The sequence below is a fragment of the Clupea harengus genome, chromosome 13 (genome assembly GCF_900700415.2).
Source record: "Clupea harengus chromosome 13, Ch_v2.0.2, whole genome shotgun sequence".
Lineage (NCBI taxonomy): Eukaryota > Metazoa > Chordata > Actinopteri > Clupeiformes > Clupeidae > Clupea > Clupea harengus.
The window spans coordinates 19,691,629-19,718,920 of NC_045164.1; the positions used below are offsets into that span (position 1 = coordinate 19,691,629).

The following is a 27,292-nucleotide window of genomic DNA, read 5'->3' on the forward strand; positions in this document are numbered from 1 at the left end:
GTACAAAAATCCCATATTTTCAAAAGAATATTTTGAGAAAATGAGGCAAAACACCATCACAAAGTTTTGATATGTTAAGAACAAATATCTAATCCTTCCAAAAAAAATTGTTTCATGTTGGTAATTGCTGTCATCTTTTTGCTATAGCATGCCAAAAATGGCACAAAATGGGTTTTCATCCATTTTCAAGCTTTAATATCTTCCAGCCCATTCATCACATAAGGACAATTTTTTAATACAACATACGAAGCATACATAGGAAGGTCTGTGTATAATATCAAGTCTCTCGCTTTAACATTGAGCTTTCCACAGTCGTTCAAAGATGTTACGACAGAGCATAGTGTAAAATTTCCGCGCAAATTCAAGCACCCCGAATACTATGATATACCCAAGCCACACCCTTGGGAGTCCACAATCTTCAAGTAATTGTATCATATTTTAAGCCCAGAAAGTTTGAAGGAGCTAGCTTAAACACTTTTCTAGTAATAGCAATTTGAAAATGGCTCTTCACAAAACGCTGCTCAAAAAGCGTCTTAAGTATTGGCACCCCCTCCCCCCTAAAACATCCTATTGTGGAAAAAACTATTGGGAGTAGAGAGCTAATATTTTGGACTATTCATATTAAGAAGTGTATGAACAACCTTGAATTTTTTCAGCCAAATCTGAGATGGTCGAGTGGGGAATTTTCCCTTAATTGTCCCGTTAGGCGTGGAATGACCCATGTGCTAACATTTATGAATTCACTCATGAATTAGACAATATGCATGATGAAGGTTATTCATAATGACCCATAAATGGTGAGCAGACCATTATCACATACCTTATAAATTATCTTATAAATCATTCAAAAATCATTTGAAACATGTTCATAAATACATGACTACTCATTTATAAATAGCTTACTAACGTTTATAAATGTTGTAATAATGATTTGTAAATGATGAACAAACTATGAACAAATGTTTAATGAACGGTTTATTAATGAAGGTTATTCTAAAGCGTTACCAAGTCCACATAGTACAACCATCTGTACATGCAGTAAAATCATCACAGATGTTAGAAAAGAGAGAATGTGTGTTTGTGTGTTCATGTGAGTGTGTTGTAAGCATATGCATGCATACTGTAGGCGTGTGTATGTGTGTGTGCGTGTGTATGTGTGTGTGTGTGTGTGTGTAGACACCTCCCCATCACATGAGGAAGAGGAGTTGCCCACTGAAGGTGGTGGAGTGGGCATTGTAAGCAGCCACCCAGGACTCCTTCCTCAAAATCAGGCCCACTTTATCGCCCACCTCCAGCAGCAGGGACACCCCCTGGGAGGTGTTGATGTCGTGGGGGGCTTTGTGGTTGTAGGCGACCACCACGTGGTGGCCGTTCTTTCGGAGGTTAGCTCCAGCTCCATGTGCACCTCCAGCAAAGACGTGGTAGCTGAACTTGTACACTCCTCTCACGGGAGCCGTGAAGATGCCTGGACCAGAGGAGAACAACATGGAGACTCAGAGAGGTCATGACCTCAGAGGAGAGGAGGATCACTGACACTGGAGGGAAATTATAAACTATTCCTCTCCCTGTGTTAGGGTTCTAGTGGACTGAATGCACACCTGTGTTAGGGTTCTATTGGACTGAATGCACACCTGTGTTAGGGTTCTAGTGGCTGAATGCACACCTGCGTTAGGGTTTTAGTAGACTGAATGCACACCTGTGTTAGGGTTGAAGTGGACTGAATGCTGATGTGTTTCCAGTCTTACCTGTGTTTGGGTGGTAGCCGCTGCCAATATTGATGAAGACATGGTTGAAGACCAGGGCAGTTTCTGTGTGGAAGGGCCCGATGTGTTTGTCAGACAACACTGAGAAGGAGGCGGAGAAGGCCACCTTACTGTCTGTGGGAGAGGAACAGTGAGTCTCTGTGTAAGCGTGTGTGAAGATATGATCTGTACATTTTGTTAATTGTACACACACATATGTATAGAATCCTAGAATTCTTCACACACATTAACCTCCCAGAACTCAATTCCCTGATCTCCTCATCTAAATCATCAATGTGCCTACTATACTCTATCCCTACAGAACTACTGAAACACACACTACCCTTATTAAATGAGGCACTACTTAAGTAATGAACAATTCACTCATTTCAGGATACGTTCCACAATCATTCAAAAAAGCAGTTATCAAACCATCTCTCAAAAAACCTAACCTTGATCCTGATAACTTGGCAAACTATAGGCCTATATCCAACCTCCCTTTCTTGTCAAAAATACTTGAAAAAGTAAAAGCAAAGCACCTTACTTCCATTCTACATGAAAACAACATCCAGGAAGACCTGCAATCTGGCTTTAGAGCTCTTTACAGCACTGAAATAGCCTCAGTCAAAGTTATGAATACTAATGACTACTAATTGCATCTGATCATGGGTGCATTTCAATGGTTCTGCTATACCTTAGGCGTTGTTCATGTCTGTGTTGGAGTGTGTGTGTGTGTGTGTGTGTGTGTGTGTGTGTGTGTGTGTGTGTGATTACCTTCACTGATGCTGGTTAGCTGCTTTAGTGCGTTATACATGTCTGTGTTGGAGTGTGTGTGTGTGTGTGTGATTACCTTCACTGATGCTGCGTAGTTTATTTAGTGCGTTGTTCATGACTGTATTAGAGTCTATCAGCTCCGCCATCAGTGCCCTCATCTCTCTCAGCTCAGTGTAGATGTCAGGCTGGCAGGTTTGTTGGGTGGAGGCTGTGGCAGCAGTTTTGTTTTGGAGATCTTTACCAACTTCTGCAACCACAACTAGACCAGTCCACAGCAACAGCAGCACAGCACCGGGAGTCTTCATGCTCAACACACACAGCTTTCACCCCTGATATGAACTGAATGTGTAACACACACACACACACACACACACACACATACATATATATTAGGAAACAATCATTTTGAAAATGGTATAATCTAAAGCATGTATATATGATCATGTATACATCAGTGACATTTCTAAACTGTTCACCACATATGGTAATAATGTCTAAGATCACTAGAGAACACAACTGCTATGCTGTGATGTGTGCGTTTAGGTTAAGTTTCTGTGAGGAGCAGTGGCCTTACCTAATCTCAGCAAAAGATGCAGGTGATATCCTAGTCCTCTTTCCCCCTGAAGAAAGTGTCACCTCATCCAGCACAGCAATGCTTTTAAGAGCATGAGGCTGGAAGGACCACTACCACTGCTCACCAATCAGAGCCTTCTAACACTGAATACACAAACGCCTATCTCGATCAGATCACTTCTAGAACTGGTTATACTGGTTCATACTTCTAAAAACAGGCTGTTACCCCATGACCTCTTTTACACTCATCTGTGATGCTGTGATGATTTTGATTAGGCCATTGTTTCTCAAGAAGGCAAACAACAGGACAAAGTGGTACAGCAACAACTCAAATCAACAAATCAAGGGACTAACAGAAACCAGGCAGATTTGACCACCCCTTTGTTTTTAGGTCATTATAATAGAGAGTCAGCATTTCATGTAAGTTCAGGTACACTGCATCTGTTGCCTTTTTTTGTCCGGAATGTAGTGTTCATCTTGCTGTCCTCTTGTATTTGTGAATGACTTTAAGGAACCTTATTTTTCAGTGTGTGATTTGAGTGGGTAAAGAATGGTGCCATGGGGCCTGTCACTCCCTGTGTGAAAGGGCATATAAGAGTGATAAGAGGCCTAGGGAGCTTTACAGTATATTTGAAACCATACAATGGGAAAGCTTCCAACTACCTGAACAATGTTCCTCCTGTTCACTGCTGTCAGTATAAACATGAGAACATATTTTAACAGAAGGAACTGCACGTAGTGCCATCTCTGTTCTTGGCAATGAGAGGTGAGAGCTGGTAATATTGCCAATATAAAGAGAGCGGTTAGTTCTTTTATAATCATGACTGGTATTTAGGACAAATTCACTTTGAACTTGCATGGACTGACTGATCTGGGGAGAAGTGCTTTAATTAAAAACAAAGTAAATATTTCAGACACAAGGAAGTTCAAAGCAAGCAACAAAGTGTGTGTGTGTGTGTGTATGTGTTTGCGTTTGTGTGAGAGAGATTTCGCATTCGCATATGCAAAAATTTAAGACACAAGGTAATTCAAATTAACCAGGAAAGTGTGTGTGTATATGTGTATGTGTTTTTGTGTGTGTGAGAGAGATTTTGCATTCAAAAACAATTAAAAATATGTAAGATTCATGATCAAGCAAGTTGGCCAGCATAATCTCCAATATGGTAATCTTATCATGTTAACAAAGGAAAGGTCCCCACACTGGATTTGCACAGAAACCTGGGGTCAGGAAGCAAACTGAGGTGTGAGTGACTGCAATCAATCATAGTATGGCAATGGGGGAGGCCATTGAGAACCATCTCAGTCAGAGAAACCAGATTCTCATACAGAACAACAAAAGCTTGCCAGACCTGTTTGCATTACAAACCTAGCTCATTTACATCCAAAGCCTAGGAGGTGTCTTAGAACAGTTTATATGGCTAAAGTTGGAGAATCAGAATCAGAATCAGAATTGGATTTATTGCCAAGTAGGTTTACACCTACTTGGAATTTTTTCTGGTGTATAGGTGCATACAGTAAACATAAAAACATACAAACACAATAAGTACTGGTGATGATGCTGGTAAGATGCTGGTGGTTCAGACCTACACCGCTGAATCCGGAGTATGTTCCACGTGCTTCGGTACTGCACTTTACTGGAATAAAGATGGCTGCATCAGAAACAAAGAAACTTTGTTTGTTTTCTTACAATTGGTGAGCCACCCATCTTGCAATTTCCAAAAAAAAAGAAGAGGGGAATTGGTAAGTATTCTGATATTCTTTTGTTTCAGGAAATGTGCACATTTAAAACAACCTAGAAAGGAGGTTTAAGGATAGGGATAATCTCTTTCATGTCTTTGTTCCATTAATAAGCAGGAGGTGTCCGGTTATGAGGGGCCGTGAGGGACATTATTCAGAATATCTCTTACACATATGAAAAGCTCTCATACACACATATGAAATGAAAAGCTCTCATACACACATGTGAAAAGCTCTCATACACACCTATGAAAACTTTTCATAGGTGTGTATGAGAGCTTTTCATATGTGTGTATGAGAACTTTTCAGTAATGTGTGTGAGAGCTTTTCATATGTGAGTATGAGAGCTTTTCAGTAGTGTGTGTGAGAGCTTTTCAGTAGTGTGTATGAGAGCCTAATTTCAGTGAAAACGGAAGGCGTTTCAGTTAAAACGAAAGTTTGTTGAGAAAACAGTGCGTTTCCAACTTCAGTGTTGTTTGTTCGTTCGCCGCACTGATGTCTGATGCAAGTAACCTAACCGAAGCAACAATAATCAAGCCACTTCTAAAAAGCCACTTCTAAAAAGAAATCACACCCCACTCCACCTATAGGAAGTAAGCTTTCCCAACAGAACAGGAGAAGGTATGAAGACTTTGTTTGCTTTGCATGTGGAGAAGAGGGTCACATTGCAAGACATTGCCAAGACAGAGGGGGAAGACATCAAGACATTGTCTGTCATTCATGTGGAAAAGAGGGACACATAGCGAGGAACTGCAGAGACAACAGATCAGAAAAGCAGAACTTTGTTTGTTTTTCTTGTGGAAAGAGAGGCCACAAAGCCAGACGGTGTAACTCTCCACAGACAAGAAGAAAAAGCTATCAAGAACTGCTTCAGAAAATACATAGTCTACAGACTCAATTGACATTGCCTCAACACAAAAGACCCAAAGAGGAAGCTATTAACACCTGGCCGGTCAAATCACTGCTTGAAGAGAATGACTGTAGCTCAGACACAAGGAGCTAATACATTGGAATTCCAAATGATGTTGAAAGTAGCACACACTGAAAATATGTGCTCTATCAAAAGGGGGGAGTTTATATTTGGAAACTTGTTTTAAGGTTGTGTCTTGATTATGTTTGTGTTGATGTCGATGCATGTTGGATGTGTGAAAATTGGGGAAAGGGGGGGCAACATATATATATATATATGTATTTTTTATATACAATTTCAGACACCAGATGACCAACCCAATGGAAAGGGATACCACTTGTGGCAATGGAACCTGTGGGATCCACTTGGGAGACCAGAAGGAGATGTGGACAAGGGCCACCACAAAGCAGAACAGAGACCAACAAGAAAAATCCAGACGGCCACCACACAACATAATTCTACGGACCAGGAATCCAAAGGACCTGAGACCATACATGGATCTGAGATCCACAAGCCCAGAGATTCCCCTTAAGAGATTGACTGATGAAACAAAATAGACCACAACCGATGAAGACAATGAAGAAAACAACCCGAGGAACAACAAGAAGATTTTGACTCTTTTCAGAGCTTCATCTGCTGAAAAGTGAAAGGCAGAAAGACACTCAATAGAGTGCATGGACAAGAAAGACAAAGAGAGAATCAGTGAGTGACTTCTCTGGAATTTGAGGAAGTGATTTCCCCAGAGACAAATATGCATATCCACAACTGGTGTGCACATCCTAACCCACATAAACGAACACACACAACACACACATCAGTATGCTGAAACATGGATCACACACACCGATAGATGATGTTTCAATTGTTGATAACAATTTTGCCCATTTATATTTACTTGTGTTTTGGATGTCAAATGCCCTTATGTTTTCCTCAATTATCTCAGACTGTCTCCTTGGCTGTGGTGGTTCTCAAATGCTTCTCCCAAACCTGAGAAGATTTTTATATTATGGTATCAAATTACAGAATGACCCCATGATAAGTTACCTATTGAGACTGGGAGATGACCAGTGTACGCAAGGGTGATGGGTCTAATGACGGGTAAGACTACCTAATGGCCACAGAGGGAGCAACCTAAAACAGGACATCACCGCCACTGGACATCTCTATGAAAGGTGAGACTGAGAAAGAAAGTTGATGTGATGCTATGTATGGCTACATAGCATCAAAGAGGCGACTGTAAGATTCATGATCAAGCAGCCTCTGTGACTACCAAAAGTTGGCCAGCATAATCTCCAATATGGTAATCTTATCATGGTAACAAAGGAAATGTCCCCACACTGGATTTGCACAGAAACCTGGGGTCAGGAAGCAAATTGAGGTGTGAGTGACTGCAATTGATCATAGTATGGGAATGGGGGAGACCATTGAGAACCATCTCAGTCAGAGAAACCAGATTATCATACAGAACAACAAAATGTTGCCAGACCTGTTTGCATTACAAGCCTAGCTCATTTACATCCAAAGCCTAGGAGGTGTCTTAGAACAGTATATATGGCTAGAATTGGAGATGCTGGTGGTTCAGACCTACACCGCTGAATCCGGAGTATGTTCCATGTGCTTCGTTACAGCACTTAACTGGAATAAAGATGGCTGCATCAGAAACAAAGAAGCTTCCTTCATTTCCTACAAATATTATAACAAGTATTAACTCAAATGGGAAACGAGAAATAAGGACACCAGTGCAGGTGATACAAATATATCTGAATTAGTAATGAAAATGCATTTGATAATGTACTTAACAGTATTGCTGTCAGTATGAACATGAGGACAGTATTTTACCACGAGGAAGTGCACGTAGTGCCATCTCTGTTCTTGGCAATGAGAGGCGAGAGCTGGTAATATTGCCAATATAAAGAGAGCGGTTAGTTCTTTTGTAATCATGACTGGTATTTAGGAAAAAATCCTCTTGAACCTGCATGTACTGACTGATCTGGGGAGAAGTGCTTTAATTAAAAACATAGCAAATATTTCTGACACAAGGAAGTCCAAAGGACGAAATAAAGTGTGTGTGTGTGTGTGTGTGTGTGTGTGTGTGTGTGTGTGTGTGTGTGTGTGTGTGTGTATGTGTTTGTGTTTGTGTGTGAGAGATATTTTGCATTCAAGAACGATAACAAATAGTATAAGTAAATTAACTCCAATGGGAAACGTGAAATAAGGACACCAGTGAGTTGATAAAAAAATATCTGAATAAGAAATGAAAATGAATTTGATAATGTACTTAACAACATTGTTTATGTACATTACACAGACAAAGCCTTTGGAGGTAGGTTTCATAACTAGTGCCTGCAAATGCATGTTAACATATTAACAGTGTATAAAAGTCCTTTGACATCCATGATAATTATCAGTAGATAACAATGCAAAAACAACAGACTTTATGTCGAACCAAAAGTCTTGCCCAGACCCACCCAGTGACCATGTAGGAAACAAGGAGAGGAGTGTGTTCTATTCTGTCTGTGTTTCTCACTGGTAGCGTCACTCCACACCCAACATAACTTCTACATCAGTCTACTGCTTCCCTCACATGGGGAAGAGCAGGTGGCCAGATAAGGTGGTTTGGCGATTACTGCTGTCACGGACCCAGTCAGGCTGGCAGGTTTGTTGGGTTTAGGCTGTGGCAGCAGTTTCAGTTCTCTGTGCTGCACCCATAACCTCATTCTCTCTGGTCTCTGCTTCACCATAGTGGCCCTGGTGAGTGATCTGATCTGATCTGCGTCTCAGCCAAACAGCAGCACAGCAGCACCAGTAGAACTCCAGAAATCTTAATGCTGAAACTGGACGATTCTTCTCTCTTATAATAATAATAATAATAATAATAATAATAATAATAATAAAACTTGATTTATATAGCACTTTTTATGCAAAAGAATGCAGCTCAAAGTGCTTATCATCTGCTGCTTGTTCTTACAGTCAAATATATACTCTGTGACCTGGCTACATTTGGCCAAGTGATGTCTTTGAGTTATGCAGATATTCTTGTTGTTTAGTGACGTGCTCCTGAGTCAGGGATGGGGGACTGGGCTGCTGGTCAAACACATGCCAGATGCCACAGGAGGATTCTGGGAGTTTAGGCACTTCCTGTTTGCCCTGAAGTGACTAAACAACTTCTGTGCACAGCTCCAGGTATTTGTCAAATGTCACAAACACAGTTGTCCAGTTATGGTCAAATGATCAATGGCTCATAAATGTTGGACATTGCTGATAAACTTCAAAACTTCCAGACAATATCCCGTTCTTTTTGCCTGTAGTTGTTGATAAGACAACCAGTCCCCATATTCACCTTTACACCAATATCATGCATGTCTGGGGTTTCTATATTTAACCATAAAACCTCCTCCTTACCAGCAGCCCCCATGATAAGGCACCCCCATAGTGTGGAGACTCTCACAGAACACACAGAGTAGAATGTGTCTCCCTCTACTGTTAAACCACTCAAACTACATGTGAATGATTGTGGGAGGAAACATACTAGATATATTAGATATCACGTATCTTAGAAGGTCTTTGTGTTGGACAGAAAGACATATTTAGTGAATTGTTGTGTACTAGTGTATTTGTATTCTCTGCTTGGCATTAGTTGCACACTGTAATGCCATCTTTCTGTGTATGTCATGTTATGTTTGATTTGTGAACAATCTATAACTGTTACAGAATTTACCGTTAAGTGTATTTGGGTATCAAATACGTTGATGCAGATAATATTTGTGAAGACAAATTAAAACACATTTGTATATTTGTAATGTTTGAGCTGTCTGCCAGTAATTGGTATATTCTAACATGAGGGGTATAAAGATATCAGGCATTTTTAGAAATATGTATGTTTTTTGTGTTTCTGTGTGAATATCACGTTGGTGGAACGAACTGCCTAGTACTACCAGAGCAGGGGCGTCCCTCTCTACCTTCAAGAAGCTTTTGAAGACCCAACTCTTCAGAGAGCACCTCCCTTCCTAACTGGCACCTGACTAGCGCTTAACTTGCACTTCAGCAGTTACATTCCTGCACTTCTTTTTCCTTTTTTCTAGGTCGTTGTTTTCTAATTCTCATGTAAAGTAGTATTTATTGTTACACCATGCTTTTTATTGCTCTTAGCTCCCTTGTACGTCGCTTTAGACAAAAGCGTCTGCTAAATGACTAAATGTAAATGTAAAATATCACATTTTTTCAGTGACTAGATTTTGTGTGGTAATGCAAAAAGTGCACCACGCTGTACTCGGTGATCGTTGCAAAAGAGGCAGAGGAGGGAGGAACGTGAAAAAGTCCCAAGCGTGGAAACTACACACCACACTCACGAATTACAACCTCAACAGGGAAACAGCTTTAGTGGGGAAATTCAGTGAACCATACCTAACCCTGCTACAGTCAGAGGCAGACCATAGGTCTGTGAGGTCCTAGAGGGGAGATGTTTAATGAGTTTGATCAATTTGGCCTCTATTAGAGTATTATAGGCCTGTGTAAGAGTATTAAAGGCCTGTATTAGAGTATAAATAAACCTGTATTAGAGTATAAATAAACCTGTATTAGAGTATTATAGGCCTGTATTAGACTATTATAGGCCTATATAAGAGTATCATAGGCCTGTATTAGAGTATTATAGGCCTGTATTAGAGTATTATAGGCCTGTATTAGAGTATTATAAGCCAGTATTAGAGTATAAAAGGGCTGTATTAAAGTATAATAGGGCTGAGTATTATAGGCATAGGTATTATTTAGTGCTGTCAAACGATTAAAATATTTAATCGCGATAAATCGCATTTTTGTCATAGTTAACTCAAAATTAATCGCGATTAATCGCAAATTTGTATCTATTCTAAATGTCCCTTCGTTTATTTATTTTTTCCATCATTTTTTTTTTTATCTTATCAACATGGAAAAGTGGATTGGCTTGCTTTAAGCAAATGTTTTATTTTATTGAAAACCAACATTGCCAAACAGGGCGGTACAAAATATAATCATAAAGTGCACATTTCAGGTAAACAAGGACTCAGCCTATAGTGCAGTTAAACCATGGCTTAATATTTTCTCTTTTTCAAGTATGCTGGGAACATAGCAGTCAGGCCTCTTATTTCAGAAACAATGAACCGTAACAGTTAGGTTACCAATAAAAGGTAAGCCTACTACTTCTTTGATTTCAGCCAGCTGCCTGTTGACATTTTCAGACAACAGTGAAGCTCGCTTCTTTTGCACAACACAACTTTTAAAAGTAAACTTTCAATTCAGAAGCTTTTTATCATCCATTTCGCCGTATCGCGCTCACCATTCACTCAAACCGTAACGTTAGCCTACTACACAGTTTGCGAGGCCAAAAAGAACGTTAATCAAAAAAAAAAAAATTATAAAAAAAGAAATCGCGTTAATCTCGCGATAAATAAATTAACGGCGTTAAAATGGGTTTGCGTTAACGCCGTTAATAACGCGTTAAACTGACAGCACTAGTATTATTCAGTGAGTATTACACAGTGACTGTTTGATCTGTATTAGATTATTATAGACTTCTGTGACAGTATTTATCTGTTTTAGATTCAATTCAATTTAATTCAATTCAATTTTATTTATATAGCGCCAACACAATAAAATTGTCTCAAAGCGCTTAACAGAGCCCAATGCCTGGACCCCCTTAGAGCAAGCACAATGGCGACAGGGGCAAGGAAAAACTCCCTGTTAATCAGTAAGGAACCTTAAGCAAACCACGGCACATAAGGGGGGGACCTATCTGCTTGAGGTTGGCCGGGAGGAGATGGGAAGGGGGGGTGGGGGTTGTGTGGCAGAAGGGGAAGGGAAACAACAAGTTGTAGATGTACACAGCATGCATGTGGTAAATGTACATAATATATATATACAAACATCATATGGTACATACAAAAACAGCTTAGTGGGTAAACAGTGTGCTAATAGGGTTACTGTTACAGGTGTAAGAAGAGTCGGAACAGAAAAACAAGTCGGTGGTGGCAATACAGTGCTGCTTGAAAGTATGTGAACCCCTTGAGCAGTTTAGAGTTTTCTGTTGTTTTACCATGATTTTCCTATTTTATCATCACCAGTTTTTCATGTATGAAATGTCAGGTTTATGTTTATCAATTGCATGTACTTGTTTAGAGGGAATTGTGTGAGTAGCCAAAAAAATACATGGAACATGGAATTAGTGTATGTGCAAAAAGAAAGTGAACCCCCAGCTGCATTGGTAAAGTCAAGTAGGTAACAGATTCGGTGAAACACATTTGGGTGCTTAATTAGTCAATAAAGCAAACCAATCAAATGAGACATCCTTAGGAAAAGGGTTGGGCAACACAGATTAAAAGAGAGAGGAAACCAACCAAACTACTATAGTGCCAAGGTGTACCCACACAGATCCACAATGCCGATAGGAAAGGAGATATCCTGAGGACATCAGGAAGAAGGTACTGACAGCCCATCAGTCTGGGGAAAGCTATAAGACCATCTCCAAAAGATTCCAGCTCCATCCATCCACTCTTAGACAAATCATTTACAAATGAAGGGCATTCAACATGACCGCAACTCTGCCTAGAAGTGGACGCCCATCAAGACCATTGCCAAGAAGCACCAGAAGAATAATAAATCAGGTAAAAATCACCTCTAAAGAGTTGCGGACCTCTCTGGCAGCATCTGGGGTAAATGTACATGCATCTACAATCTTTTCTCGAAACAAATTTTTGTCTGATTGTAGACGCATGTACATTTACCCCAGATGCTGCGAGAGAGGTCCGCAACTCTTATATTTATAATTATAATTATAATTATAATTATTTATGAAATGTATAATTATATTATAATCTCTCTATATATGTTGTGTCATTTTCTAGAACTGGTTCTTTCAAATAATAGGAGCGAACATCCTGCACCAATAAATGAATGTTCTGCACAGACACCACAGGCTGTGAAGTGGCTAACGCGGTCTGTATGTCTATATACCACTGTCACTTTTCATAGGTTTCACAGTGTGAATGTTGGCTTCTAGCACTAACACTGACTTATTTTGCTTTTGTAAGCCAATCAGTCAAGATCAGTCAATAAATATTGTTGGTTTTGACTTACAGTGCCTTGCATAAGTATTCACCCCCTTAGATGTTTTATCCTTTTATTGCTTTTATAAATCAATCATGGTCAATATAAGTTGGCTTTTTTGACAAAGAAATTCACAAAAAAGCCCCTCACAAACTGAGTGACCGTGCAAGAAGGATACTAGTGAGAGAGGCCACCAAGACACCTATGACTACTCTGAAGGAGTTACAAGCTTCAGCAGCTGAGATGGGAGAGACTCTGCATACAACAACTGTTGCCCGGGTTTTTCACCAATCAAAGCTTTATGGAAGAGAGCCACTGTTGAAAAAAACTCATATCAAATATCGACTAGAGGCAGGTGGAAGACTGTATGGTCAAGTGGAAGAAGGTTCTGTGGTCTGATGAGACCAAAGTGGAGCTTTTTTTCAACAGTGGCTCTCTTCCATAAAGCTTTGATTGTTTGTTTGGAGCTCCCTTACCTGACTGTCCCCTACCTGTCTTTAACTGTCTGTCCCCTACCTGTCTTTAACTGTCTGTCCCTTACCTGTCTTTAACTATCTGTCCCCTACCTGTCTTTAACTGTCTGTCCCTTACCTGTCTTTAACTGTCTGTCCCCTACCTGTCTTTAACTGTCTGTCCCCTACCTGTCTTTAACTGTCTGTCCCTTACCTGTCTTTAACTGTCTGTCCCCTACCTGTCTTTAACTGTCTGTCCCCTACCTGTCTTTAACTGTCTGTCCCTTACCTGTCTTTAACTGTCTTTTGGATATTAGTGCCCCCTTTGATACCACTGCAGTAGTAGCAGTCTGAAGGGGATTATTAGGTCACATTTCATTGTGTTATTATATCAAACTCTTAACTTTTCTCCTATTAATATAATTTGTATTATTATTATTACTACTAGTAGTAGTAGTATTAGTAGTAGTAGTAGAATAAGAAGTAATAATAATTGTAGTACTGGTATGATTTTCAAACTATGCGGTATTTAACGTCCGTGTCCCGACTCCCTTGTGCATGTGACTGTTGTGTGGGTGTGCACTTATCAATCCCAGTTATTCTAGTTTTTCATTTTTAATTAATTTTCAGAATTTAAGGGTACAATGTGTAAATAACAGTGGAAAAAGTCTGATGTAATATGTTTTAATTTCTGGCTGTAAGGCAACAGAGGGTGGACATTTTGAAAATGGGTGTAGACTTTCCCTGGCCACTCTATTTGTGTCCTATGTCCTTTTTAAGATTGTACTTTTGTATTTTTTCCAATAAGTATTTCACTTTATTTCCTCGAAGCTGTGTTGTGTGTTTTTGCCATTGATATGTTTAACATCTTAACGTCTGAGGTCATGTTTGGAGACTTTGATGGAGCATGTGTGTAGTCACACTTTACATCAATGGCTGCAGGAGTGTCTACTAATGGTATGTCCCTGAGTAACAGGCAATTTATAAATGTTTATAAAGTATAGATAGTGCCCGCTTTAGATCAAGCACTGCAAAACACTTTACTAATGATTCATTAATGGTTTCTAAAGACCTATTTTAAGCATCAACTGAGGTTTTACTACATGTGCTAACATTTATGAATTCACTCATGAATTAGATAATAGCTAATGCATGATGAAGGTTATTCATAATGACCCATAAATGGTGAGCAGACCATTATCACATACCTTATAAATCACTAGAAAATCATTTTAAACATGTTCATAAATACATGACTACTCATTTATAAATAGCTTACTAACGTTTATAAATGTTGTAATAATGATTTGTAAATGATGAACAGACTATGAACCAATGCCTCATAAACGGTTTATTAATGAAGTTTATTCTAAAGCGTTACCAACGAGGGTAAAAGTAAAACCATCTGTATTTGTGTGTTCATGTTACTGTGTTGTAAGCATGTGCATTCATGCTGTAGGAGTGTGTAAGTGTGTGTGTGTGTGTGCATGTGTGTAATATTTGTGTATGTGTGTGTGTGTGTGTAATGTGTGTGGGTGTGTAGACACCTCCCCATCACATGAGGAAGAGGAGTTGCCCGCTGAAGGTGGTGAGGTGGCCAATGTAAGCAGCCACCCAGGCCCCCCGCCTCAGACGCAGGCCCACTGTATCGCCCACCTCCAGCAGCAGGGACACCCCCTGGGAGGTGGTGATGTCGTGGGGGGCTATGTGGTGGTAGGCGTCCACCACGTGCTGGCCGTTCTTGTTAAGGGAAGCTCCGGCTCCGTTTGCACCTCCAGCAAAGATGTGGTAGCGGAACTGGTACACTCCTCTCACGAGAGCCGTGAAGATGCCTGGACCAGAGGAGAACAACATGGAGATTAAGAGAGGTCATGTCAAACAATTCCTCTCCCTGTGTTAGGGTTCTAGTAGACTGAATGCACACCTGTGTTAGGGTTCTAGTAGACTGAATGCACACCTGTGTTAGGGTTCTAGTAGACTGAATGCACACCTATGTTAGGGTTCTAGTGGACTGAATGCACACCTGTGTTAGGGTTGTAGTGGACTGAATGCACACCTGTGTTAGGGTTGTTGTTATGTCCCTGAGCGTGTTTTGCAGACAGCCCAACAAGTGGCTTAATTGATGTTTAATTTCTTATTGGGTACGCGACCAGAGCCGCCTCCTTAAAAGACGCTAGGTGACGTCACCCGGCGGCTCGCATTTGGTTTTTGCTACCACCACCATTGCCACGTTCCACCATTCTCGGAGTGAGAGTCCAAGAGTGAGGCCTGGGGTTCTATGAGGCCTATTTTTGGAGGCCTGTTTGCTTCTTTGTTTCTTTGAACTTTGAGCTGTTGTTTTCTCCATTTTTCCATATATTTTTGACTTAGTTTAAATATAACAAATGCTTGATTATTTTTCCTTATCCAATTTTGTCTGCCCATTTTTCGTACTCCTTCGTAATTTGTTCTTGTTAATGTTGCCTGACCCTAGCAGAGAATGTAACAGTTGTAGTGGACTGAATGCACACCTGTGTTAGGGTTCTAGTGGACTGAATGCACACCTGTGTTAGGGTTCTAGTGGACTGAATGCACACCTGTGTTAGGGTTCTAGTGGACTGAATGCTGATGTGTTTCCAGTCTTACCTGTGTTTGGGTTGTAGGCGCTGCCAATATTGATGAAGACATGGTTGAAGACCAGGGCAGTTACTGTGTTGAAGGGCCCGATGTGTTTGTCAGACAACACTGAGAAGGAGGCGGAGAAGGCCACCTTACTGTCTGTGGGAGAGGAACAGTGAGTCTCAGTGTAAGTGTGTGTGTGAAGATTTGATCTGTACATTTTGTTAATTGTACACACACAATTGTATAGAATCCTAGAATTCTTCATACACATTAACCAGAACTCAATTCCCTGATCTCCTCATCTAAATCATCAATGTGCCTTCTATACTCTATCCCTACAGAACTACTGAAACACACACTACACTTATTAAATGAGGCACTACTTAAGTAATGAACAATTCACTCATTTCAGGATTCGTTCCACAATCATTCCAAATAGCAGTGATCAAACCATCTCTCAAAAAACCTAACCTTGATCGTGATAACTTGGCAAACTCGAGGCCTATGTCCAACCTCCTTTTCTTGTCAAAAATACTTGAAAAAGTAATAGCAAAGCACCTTACTTTCTTTCTACATGAAAACAACATCCAGGAAGACCTGCAATCTGGCTTTAGAGCACACACTTTACACCACTGAAATGGCCTTAGTCAAAGTTAAGAATACTAATGACTACTAATTGCATCTGATCATGGGTGCATTTCAATACTGATTCTGCTATACCTTAGGCGTTGTTCATGTTTGTGTTGGAGTGTGTGTGTGTGTGTGTGTGTGTGTGTGTGTGTGTGTGTGTGTGTGTGTGTGTGTCTGTCTGTGTGTGTGTGTGATTACCTTCACTGATGCTGGTTAGCTGCTTTAGTGCATTGTACATGTCTGTGTTGGAGTGTGTGTGTGTGTGTGTGTGTGTGTGTGTGTGTGTGTGTGTGTGTGTGTCTGTGTGTGTGTGTGTGTGTGTGATTACCTTCACTGATGCTGGTTAGTTGCTTTAGTGCGTTGTACTTGTCTGTGTTGGAGTGTGTGTGTGTGTGTGTGTGTGTGTGTGTGTGTGTGTGTGATTACCTTCACTGATGCTCTGTAGCTGCTTTAGTGTGTTGTTCACTTCTGTGTTGGAGTGTGTGTGTGTGTGTGTGTGTGTGTGTGTGTGTGTGTGATTACCTTCACTGATACTCTGTAGCTTCTTCAGTTCGTTGTTCATGTCCGTGTTGGAGTCCTTCAACTCCTTTAGCTGGGCTCTCTGCTCCTCCACTGTCCTCTCACTGGCTGACAGCCTGGCCTCAGCAGCACTCAGATTCACCACCGACGCTACACACACACACACACACACACACACACTCACACACACACACACACACACACACACACACACACACCGGACACACACACACACACACACACACCGGACACACACACACACACACCGGACACACACACACACCGGACACACACACACATACACACACACACACACACACACACACACACACACACAACATCATAAACATAGTCATAAAGGTTATAAACTATTAATAATGCCTCATATTAATTGACATAAGTGTATACATTACTATTTATATATAGTAATTAGTACACATAAAACGTTACGATCAGGCCTGGAATTTCATCATTTTAAGGGCAAGGTCACTTGGCCTTGGTGGGGCATTTTAGGAGCAAGGCCATTTGTAAGGCTGTAAAGTTAAAAATGATGAGTGTCAATCTAAATTTGTAACAGCACATTGACATGTTCCACAATCTTTTAAAATAGCAAACCATCTCTCTAAAAACCTAACCTTGATCCTGATAACCTGGCATACTATAGGCCTATATCCACCCTCCCTTTCTTCAAAATACTTGAAAAAGTAAGAGCAAAGCACCTTACTTCCTTTTCTACATGAAAACAACATCCAGGAAGACCTGCAATCTGGCTTTAGAGCTCATTACAGCACTGAAATAGCCTCAGTCAAAGTTATGAATACTAATGACTACAAATTGGATCTGATCATGGGTGCATTTCAATACGTGTTCTGCTATACATTAGGCGTTGTTCATGTCTGTGTTGGAGTGTGTGTGTGTGTGTGTGTGTGTGTGTGTGTGTGTGCGTGTGTGTGTGTGTGTGATTACCTTCACTGATGTTGGTTAGCTGCTTTAGTGTGTTTTTCATGTCTGTGTTGGAGTCCTTCAGCTCCTTTAGCTCCACTCTCTGCTCCGCCATCAGTGCCCTCATCTCTCTCAGCTCAGTGTAGATGTCAGGCTGGCAGGTTTGTTGGGTGGAGGCTGTGGCAGCAGTTTTGTCTTGGAGACCTTTACCAACTCCTGCAACCACAACTAGACCAGACCACAGCAACAGCAGCACAGCACCGGGAGTCTTCATGCTCAACACACACAGCTTTCACCCCTGATATAAACTAAATGTGTAACACACACATACACATATATATTAGGAAACAATGATCTTGAAAATGGCATAATCTAAAGCATGAATCATGATCATTTTCCATTAACGATCTTATATGTGAACGTAAATTAGACTGTGTGTTTTTAACTGAAACCCAAACATAAATGGGTCTGTAGCTCTTATTGAAGCGTCCCCTCCCAATTATAGCTTTTTTCAGTCCATTAGAACTGCCAAAAAAGGGGGCGGGACAGCCACCATAACCACGGATGCCCTGTGCTGCAGGGGCATCTCCTTTGATTTTGCCTAGTTTGAATATCATGCCATAGTTCTAAAGTGCCAGGCTCCTGTTCTGACAGTAACTGTGTATAGGCCACCCAAACAATGTCCCACTTTTCTAACAGACTTTTCAGAACTACTCTCCATTATCCACACAAACTACGATAAGATTATTATCACTGGTGATTTTAACATATATGTGGATAATGGGAACAACTCATAGGCCAGGGATTGTATGAATCTCTTGAATTCCATGGACTTTACTCAACACATTATTGAACCCACTCACAACCGTGGCCACTCCCTTGATCTAGTGATTACAAAAGGTCTTACAACTGTTATATCGTCTATCTGTGACCTTGCTCCTTCCGACCACTTTTGTATTTTCTTTACAGCACTGGTACCTAAAGTTAAAAATAGTGCTGAATGTTTTATTTAGAAACGCTATCTTAACTCTGCAGCAGCTGAGAATTTAAAAGTAATGATGAACATAACTAGTACAAAACCCCCAGAGGCGGGGCCATCATGTGTTAATGATCTAGTAACTAATCTCAATACAAAATGAAGGACAGCACTTGACTCTGTAGCACCATTGAAACAAAAAAAATAGTCTATAAATCACTCCAAAGTCATGCTCCTGAATATATAACAGACATGCTCTCAAGGTACACACCCAGTAGATCCCTGAGGTCCTCTGGCACTGAACTCCTAACAGTTCCAAAAGCCCCCCTCCAGCAGTCTCTTAGTTTGACAATAACCATACTGAGCAGTCTTCTAAGCGGAGCATTGTGTTACCTCCTGGTATGAAATGCGCCGTACAAATAAAGTTTGATTGATTGATTTATTGATTGATTAGTGAAATTTCTAAAATGTTCACCAGTTTGTAGTAAAGTTTAAGATCACTAGACTAGAGAACACAACTGCTATGCTGTGATGTGTGCGTTTAGGTTAAGTTTCTGTGAGGAGCAGTGGCCTTACCTAATCTCAGCGAAAGATGCAGATGATAATCTGGTCCTCTGTCCCCCTGAAGAAAGTGTCACCTCATCCAGCACAGCGATGCTTTTAAGAGCAGAGGCTGGAGGGAGCACTACCACTGCTCACCAATCAGAGCCTTCTTACACTGAACACACAAACGCCTATCTGGATCAGATCACTTCTAGAACTGGTTATACTGGTTCTTCATACTTCTAAAGACAGACTGTCATAACTGCATGACCACATGTACACTCATCTGTGATGCTGTGATGATTTGTATTAGGGCTGTGTCTCTCAAGAAGTCAAACAGAACAGGACAAAGTGGTGCAGCAACAACAGTGGAAATCAAGGGAGTAACGGAGACAAAGCTGCTTCTACAAGCAATTCTATTTCTTTTTTAATTTGTGTGTCTTTGTTTATGGTAGTTTTGATCAAATTGTCATGTTTTTGAAAACTTTTTTAGCTATTTAAGTCAACAAAATAATTTGTTCACAGCTAGTTTTAGTTTTAGTTCTAGTTTTCGTTAACTATAATAATTCTGCTCACAAATGGGCAGCCTCCGCTTGTGGACATGTTATAACCATAACCACACTCCCAGTAAGGGCCCGGGCTTATTTCTTTATTTCACCTGGAGACCCACCTGCAAGAAGAGGCTGGTATTTATTCAGCACCAAGTCCCGTTACATCAACAAAGCATGAACTAGTATTGAAAAACTCACACTTCAGCTTGTAAGGTAGCTGACCTCAGGAAATAAATACATAGTGTTACAAACATTTTCTTTTAGACACTCCTGAACTCCCTGTTTGAAAGGGCATATAAGAGAGATAAAAGGCTTAACATAGCAAGCTTTTAACTATCTAAAAGAATGTCCCTCCTGTTCACTGCTGTCAGTATGAACATGAGAACATATTTTACCAGAAGGAAGTGCACGTAGTGCCATCTCTGTTCATGGGAATGAGAGGTGAGAGCTGGTGATATTGCATTTCTGTGAAGGGAGCAGTCAGTCCTCTTCATATCATGACTGGTATTTAGGACAAATTCCTCTTGAACCTGCATGGACTGACTGATCCGGGGTGAAGTGCTTTAATTAAAAACAAAGCAAATATTTCAGGCACAAGGAAGTTCAAAGCACGCAACAAAGTGTGTAAACAGAGTTTAACTAAGAGCAAACTGTAAGCACAGATCTAGCAATCAAAGAGCAAGAACCCTGACTTTATGTCACACTAAAAGTCTTGCCCAGACGCACCCAGAGACCATGTAGGAAACAAGGAGAGGAGTGTGTTCTATTCTCTCTGTGTCTCTCACTGCTAGCGTCACTCCACACCCAACATAACTTCTACATCAGTCTAGGGCTTCCCTCACATGAGGAAGAGCAGGTGGCCAGAGAAGGTGGTGTGGTGGTTACTGCTGTTACAAATATATACTCTGTGACCTGGCTACATATTACCAAAGCATGTCCTAAGGTCATGTTTCATCACATAAACAGAATCGTAAATGATGTGCAGGGGAGTTGTAGTACATGTGCCGTCTTGTTTTCTAAAAAGCAGCTCAAAGTCCAGGCTAAGGGTTGTGTGTTAATGTGTGTTGTGTGTTATTGGTGTGTTATTGATGTTATGTCAGCATAAATCATATCTCACTGCCAGACAAACATCTTCATCCTTCTGAGAAAGAGGAGGAGCTGCATTTTATAGTGCTCATTGATATGCCGCTAGTCTTGTGTTAAGTAGTGTGTGTAGCCATTCTCCTATAGCTAATGTGTGTAACCCGTACCCAATCCTCCTCCTTACAGTAGGTAACACTCATGAAGTAATTTGTGTAAGTTCATTACTGCCTCCATGTTGTCTTGTCATTTATCTGTGTTTGCGTGATACATGTGTGTGTGTGTGTGTGTGTGTGTGTGTGTGTGTGTGTGTGTGTGTGTGTGTGTGTGCACGTATATTCATAGTTTTAAGGCCCATAGGCATTAGTAAAAAATGTGTCTATTATAATTACAATCATGGCTGGTATTTGGGGCAAATTCCCAGCACCCTGAGGCTTAAAGGACTGACTGATCTCTGATGTAGTAACTTACTGTCAGAAAAACAAATATAACCTGACTACGATTCCTCTACTTTGGCATTACTGAAGGAACACCAAGACCAATATTTATATTCAAATCTGTTCAGTCATTCACTGTACTTATTAAGGGGAAGATCTGAAATGAAATACACTGATATCTCTGGATGGTGAACTATATGAGAAACCTAAACTGTGATTTGTCTTCCTCTGCTGTTTGGAATCAGTAGCTCACATTCAACAAACCCAAAGCAGACAGGCAGCCATCTTGCTTATTCTAGCCATTTATCATTTCCGTCATGTAAAGGGGTGCAAGCATTCTGAGTATTATGTGCCAAAGCAAATCAACTGAGAGGTAAGCTGGGGGGAAACAGGACACTGGAGCTGGAGCTGGACTGGGCTGCTGTCTGGATGCTTCATCCTCCATGTGTGTCAAGACAAAATGACTCTTTCATCAAGGTGTGTGAGTCAGTCTGTGTTTCTGCGGTACTGGTGGCAGGAATACCAATATTACATTTTATACAACTGTTCTATTTTACGAGGACTATTTTGTTAGTTAACTTACAATATTTACATGTTCCATATTCTCCATCTAGCTGAGATAAATGCTGACATTTTTATTTTTTTTGTTGAAGATGATTGAAACAAATTGTAGACATTCATTTTGAAGGTATTTTCAGTGATGAATTATAATTATTTATGTATATATAATAATGTATAATGATATTATAATCTCTATATATATGTTGTGTCATTTTATAGAACTGGTTCTTCTCCTCATGTGAAACTATATGTATATATGTATTGAACTTGAGTTTTTTTTCCGTGAGAAGAACATCCTGCACCAATAAATGAATGTTCTGCACAGACACCACAGGGGTTTAATGGCATGGGCCTTTACTTGTGTTGGCACTGTGCACAATACCAATGCTGGAGAAAATCTGTTTGGAGACCAGAGGTTTTCCAGTTCTGAAGGGTCCAGTGTATTAAAAAGTCTTAAGTTGAACTTATAGAACCTATAGAAACCCTGTCTGAACACAAAAGGAACATGCATTCTTTTACTGAGGCCTTTTTCCTGTGCATCACTTCATGTTAAGTGTTGGCTGATGGGAGTAGTGTGTGTGTGTGTGTGTGTGTGTGTGTGTGTGTGTGTGTGTGTGTGTGTGTGTGTGTGTGTGTGTGTGTGTGTGTGTGTGTGTGTGTGTCACTGTGCATTCTTGTGGGTTATATGTCACTGTATGCAGGGGGACTGTACCCTACCCCCCAGAGCTTGTCTGCAGGCTGTGTGTCTTGTTCTCTAATGGATGTGGGCCTATATAAAAGTATTACTGTGATTACTGTAAAGTTCAGAGTGTGGTCTTTCTCCAAACACACACACATGTGGAAATACAAAGCAGATACAACAAGACTTCATTTTAGATGTGAAAATTAGGTTTTAGCAATTTATTAGCAATTAGCAATGTTACTAATAGTTTATAGTTAATCTGTACCAACAGTTGTTTAATGTTTGAAACTTTACTTTTCATTTGTATACAGACAGGTAGCCTACAGCCTGTGAAACAATGCATGATGAGTTATGACCTACGCTTCATGTAAAATGTGTACATTTCTCTACACTGTTCTGTTGAGGACTATTACTCAGCTGATCAATATTAAACAGACAGACAACATCTTGCAATCAAATCACCATATAGTGTAGTTTGACAGAATGTCATCTGAAAAATACACAATGAAAACTAAACACCCAATACAGCTAGCTAGCAGGCGTGCATAATCTAATTTCTGATTGAGTGTGCGTGTGTTTTATCTCTTTTGGTAATACAGGTAACACTCTTCCTAATTAGTCAGCTGACTGACTGCAGTGTCTGTTAGACGAGGAACAGCAGGTGACCTCTGAAGGTGCTGTGATGGTTTTCGTTATCTAATATCCTATGATTGGGAGGCAGGAAAACATCCACCACATCTCCCACCTCCAACAACACACTGACACCATTAGATGCGTTTATTTCGCCGTGGTCAAGTACGGTGTACGCCATCACGAGGTTCTGCCCATTCCTGCGGAGATATGCTCCCAACTGAATAGAGCCGCCTCCTCCATAGACGTACAAACTGAAGTCATACACTCCTTTCACCGGAGCTGTGAACACCCCTGAGTGAGAGAAGTGGTTTGGTTCACATGCTGTTTCCAACGCTCCGTGTTTCAGTCAATCAGCCCAGCACATGGTCAGATTGTGAGATTGTTTCCTCCTCTCTCCCCCGTCACTGCCGCTATGATACACTATATGTAAAGAGATTGACCTCATTCTCGAACGCAGTTAAGAACATTTTAAGAAGATTTTTTTTCTAAACTCCAATTACAAAGTTCCTGGGACAATTCTGGCATTCATGAAAGTTTTTTCATCTGGGATTCGTTCATAACTTTGAACAGAATTTAAGAACGCTAAATACCAGTCGTAAATCGGCCAGATTGGATTGCGCCCATGTTCTTAAGGGCTGAATTTGTGAGAAATCGTTGGTGATTGCGTTTACATCATTTCTACAGACATCCTGGGATTTAAACAATTATAAAAATAATAAATAAGAGAATATCATAAACAATTATGTCTACATTTATAGTCATGATTATACGAGGCATCGTGATGTCCTAACATAAATAAAAGCACTACACGAACACTGCAAATGCCATTGAATAAATAAATAAGCACTAAAGTCAGTCAATCAGCCCAGTACATGGTCAAATTGTGAGGAAAACAACTGTTCAGAAGGTTGACGCTACCAGCGGTATGCAGTTAGACACCCCGTTGTGACATGGGTTGTTAGTGCACAGAGACGTCACCCAATCCGGTGTTCCCAGACTGTTCCCTCTTCTTTATATAAGCTAGACCCACCTCTGTCTTGTTGATGGTAAATAGAGAAACTGGAGTAAAGAAACATCGTCAGGAGTTCGTCTTTCGCGAAACAAGAGACTCAGTTGAAATGGCAGAGAAAATAAAAAATGCAGACATCCGGTCATTTTTTAGTGCTCCGAAATGCCAAGTAAGTAGAAAAACCCCAGTAATATCAAGGCAATTTGATAAAGATGTCCTTAAGAAAATATTTAAATGCTGACAATGTTGAATAATGGTTTCATTAGGCAAAGCTAAGCCAGAAAACGCAGCTGGGCACAGACAGCCAGAGCCAAGTTGCAAAGGAGTGTAAGGGAGAGTGTTCTGCCTTCCTTTAGAAATGCTCTGTTTAAATTTAGTAGCTTTAGTAGCTGTAGCTAGATAAACACTGCCACCTTGTGGACAGTAGATGCGATAGAAGACGTGGTTTAGTTTACTTTTTATTGTTGAACTGATCTACCACGGGAGAAGACGTTCATTTACATTCAGCTGAATTCCTCCTTGAAGAGCCTTCGTTTGCGTTTGAACTTTGAAAATTATTTGTCTGGGAGTAGATATTTTGTGTTAGTACATTTAATACCGTTTAGAGAATGTAAAAATGACGTTGAATTTCTGTTTGTGAATGTTACAAGAGAATTCGGTATTTAGCAGCTACGTAAGTTATGCTAGCTCTCGTGACAGCAATTTTTTCATGTCCCCCCCCCCCCCCCCCCCCCCCCTCTGCTCTCTGAAATCTTACCATGTATTGTCCCCCCCTACAATGAAATGGGATCTCCGCCCCTGCATACGCACACACACACTTGCATACACATAGTGCTGTATACAATCATGCTCAGTTGAATATTCTTGTTGAATATAAATACTTTACTTTGTAAGCTTAAATTGCAGTAAGAGTACTCTTTAAAAGGTCTTAAAAAGTCTCAGGTTGAACTTGTTGAAACCTATAGAAACCCTGTCTGAACACAAAAGGAACATGCATTCTTTTACTGAGGCCTTTTTCCTGTACATCACTTAATGTTAAGTGTTGGCCGATGTGAGTAGTAGTGTGAATGTGTGTGTGTGTGTGTGTGTGTGTGTGTGTGTGCGAGAGTCACTGTGCATTCTTATGGGTTATATGTCACCCCCTCCCCAGAGCTTGTCTCCATTCTGTGTCTTGTTCTCTAATGGATGTGGGTCTAGATAAAGGTATTACTGTGATTACTGTAAGGTTCAGAATGAGGAACATACATAGCAGATACAACAAGACTTTATTTTAGATGTGAAAATGAGCTTTTAGTAATTTATTAGCAATTAGCAAAGTGTAATAATAGTTCATCTGTACAAACAGTTGTTTAATGTTTGAATCTTTACTTTTCATTTTTATACAGACAGGTAGCCTACAGCATGTGATGTTATGACATATGCTTCATGTGAAATGTTTACATTCCTCTACACTGTTCTGTTGAGGACTATTACTCAGCTGATCAATATTAAACAGACAGACAACATCTTGCAATCAAATCACCATATAGTGTAGTTTGCCAGAATGTCATCTGAAAAATACACAATGAAAACTAAGCACCCAATACAGCTAGCAAGCAGGCGTGCATAATCTAAATTCTGATTGAGTTTGTGTGTGTGTATGTGTGTGTTTTCGCTCTTTTGGTAATACAGGCAACACACTTCCTAATTAGTCAGCTGACTGACTGACTTAGGCGTGGAACAGCAGGTGACCTCTGAAGGTGCTGTGATGGTTTGCGTTATCTAATATCCTATGATTGGCAGGCAGGAAAACATCCACCACATCTCCCACCTCCAACAACATACTGACACCATTAGATGCGTTTATGGTTCCACGATCAAGACTGGTGAACGCCATCACAAGGTCCTGCCCATTCCTGCGGAGATATGCTCCCAACCAAACAGAGCCGCCTCCTCCATAGACGTAAAAACTGAAGTCATACACTCCCTTCACCGGAGCTGTGAACACCCCTGAGTGAGAGAAGAAAAGCAGGTCACACACACACACACACACACACACACTACTGATGAAAAGCTTTACACATCTGATGTGGTAAAATGACATGGACATTCACCTGTGTTGGAGTTGTACGCATTGCCAATGTTAGTAAAAATGTGTTTGTAGACCAGGGTTGTTCCAGTATTGGAGGGTCCTGTGAATCTGCCTCTGTTTGTTTCCAGTGAGACTGAAAAAGACACTTTTCTTTCTGGGGACAAAAAATGTAAAGTTCTTCATGGACTATGAACAGCAACACATTTAAAACACAGATGGACAGATTCATTTATGGGGTCCCAGTTTGGTCTCAATGTGTATGACACCAGTTAAATTCCTTGTACGTGCAGAGTGCAGAAAATAGCAAAGATAAAAGCTGATTTTGCCGAGTTCAGGTAAGGTCAGGGTTCCAGAGCTCTCTCATCCCCCAATATCAAAAGCAAGTCTGCTAAACGTACATCCAGGAAGACCTGCAATCTGGCTTTAGAGCACACACTTTACACCACTGAAACGGCCTTAGTCAAAGTTAAGAATACTAATGACTACTAATTGCATCTGATCATGGGTGCATTTCAATACTGGTTCTGCTATACCTTAAGCGTTGTTCATGTCTGTGTTGGAGTGTGTGTGTGTGTATGTGTGTGTGTGCGTGTGTGTGTGTGTGTGTGATTACCTTCACTGATGCTGGTTAGTTGCTTTAGTGCGTTGTACTTGTCTGTGTTGGAGCGTGTGTGTGTGTGTGTGTGTGTGTGTGTGTGTGTGTGTGTGATTACCTTCACTGATGCTTTGTAGCTGCTTTAGTGTGTTGTTCATGTCTGTGTTGAAGTGTGTGTGTGTGTGTGTGTGTGT

The 27,292-nt window shown here is 40.5% G+C and overlaps 1 protein-coding gene across 2 annotated transcripts in view; it reads right to left on the reverse strand.

The window, feature by feature from the left end:
* The window catches only part of LOC116223095, a 234,927-nt gene that overhangs the window by 168,514 nt on the left and 39,121 nt on the right, over positions 1–27,292 (reverse strand). The window contains exons 1-2 of one of the 2 annotated variants that reach the window (XM_031578550.2): positions 3,091–3,135; positions 2,829–2,855 (exon numbers count right to left, since the gene is read on the reverse strand). The exons of the other annotated variant lie outside the window; for it this stretch is intronic. The gene's annotated coding sequence lies outside the window, so the exon portion shown is untranslated. Of the gene's footprint in view, positions 1–2,828; positions 2,856–3,090; positions 3,136–27,292 lie in introns of those variants that run through there. 2 annotated transcript variants of the gene reach the window in all.